Raw genomic sequence first — 955 nt, forward strand, 5'->3', positions numbered from 1 at the left:
GGACTGTCAGGGTCAGGGAAAAATCCAATATATATCTGGTGATATCTCGGGTGCTATTAGAGATAGCGCAATAAACCAATGTGAATTATCTATAGGAGGCCCTGGCGCCTGAATCTGTGCAACGGGATCGACCTCGGACCACCAGGGGCCGAGAAAACCACCGTCTCATGGGGTCGGACACTCAGGGGGTCAGCGAAAAATCCAATATATATCTGGTGATATCTCGGGTGCTATTACAGATAGCGCAATAAATCAAAGTGCATTGTCTGAAGGAGGCCCTGGCGCATGGATCTGTGCAGCGGGAACGAGCTCGGACCACCAGGGGCCGAGAAAACCACCGTCTCATGGGGTCGGACACTCAGGGTCAGGGAAAAATCCAATATAAATCTGGTGATATCTCGGGTGCTATTAGAGATAGCGCAATAAATCAAAGTGAATTATCTGCAGGGGGCCCTGGCGCATGAATCTGTGCAGCCGGAACGACCTCGGACCACCAGGGGCCGAGAAAATCACCGTCTCATGGGGCCGGACTGTCAGGGCCATGTAAAAATCCAGCATATATCTGGTGATATCTCGGGTGCTATTACAGATAGCGCAATAAACAAAAGTGAATTATCTGCAGGGGGCCCTGGCGCATGAATCTGTGCAGCGGGATCGACCTCGGACCAGCAGGGGCTGAGAAAATCACCGTCTCATGGGGCCGGAATGTCAGGGCCATGTAATAATCCAGCATATATCTGGTGATATCTCGGGCGCTATTAGAGATAGCGCAACAAATCAAAGTGCATTGTCTGTAGGACGCCCTGGCGCATGAATCTGTGCAGCGGGATCGTCCTCGGACCACCAAGGGCCGAGAAAATCACCGTCTCATGGGGCCGGACAGTCAGGATTAGAGAAAAATCCGATGTATATCTGGTGATATCTCCTGTGCTATTAGAGATAGAGAAATAAATCA

The sequence above is a fragment of the Nomia melanderi genome, unplaced genomic scaffold (genome assembly GCF_051020985.1).
Source record: "Nomia melanderi isolate GNS246 unplaced genomic scaffold, iyNomMela1 scaffold0014, whole genome shotgun sequence".
NCBI lineage: Eukaryota > Metazoa > Arthropoda > Insecta > Hymenoptera > Halictidae > Nomia > Nomia melanderi.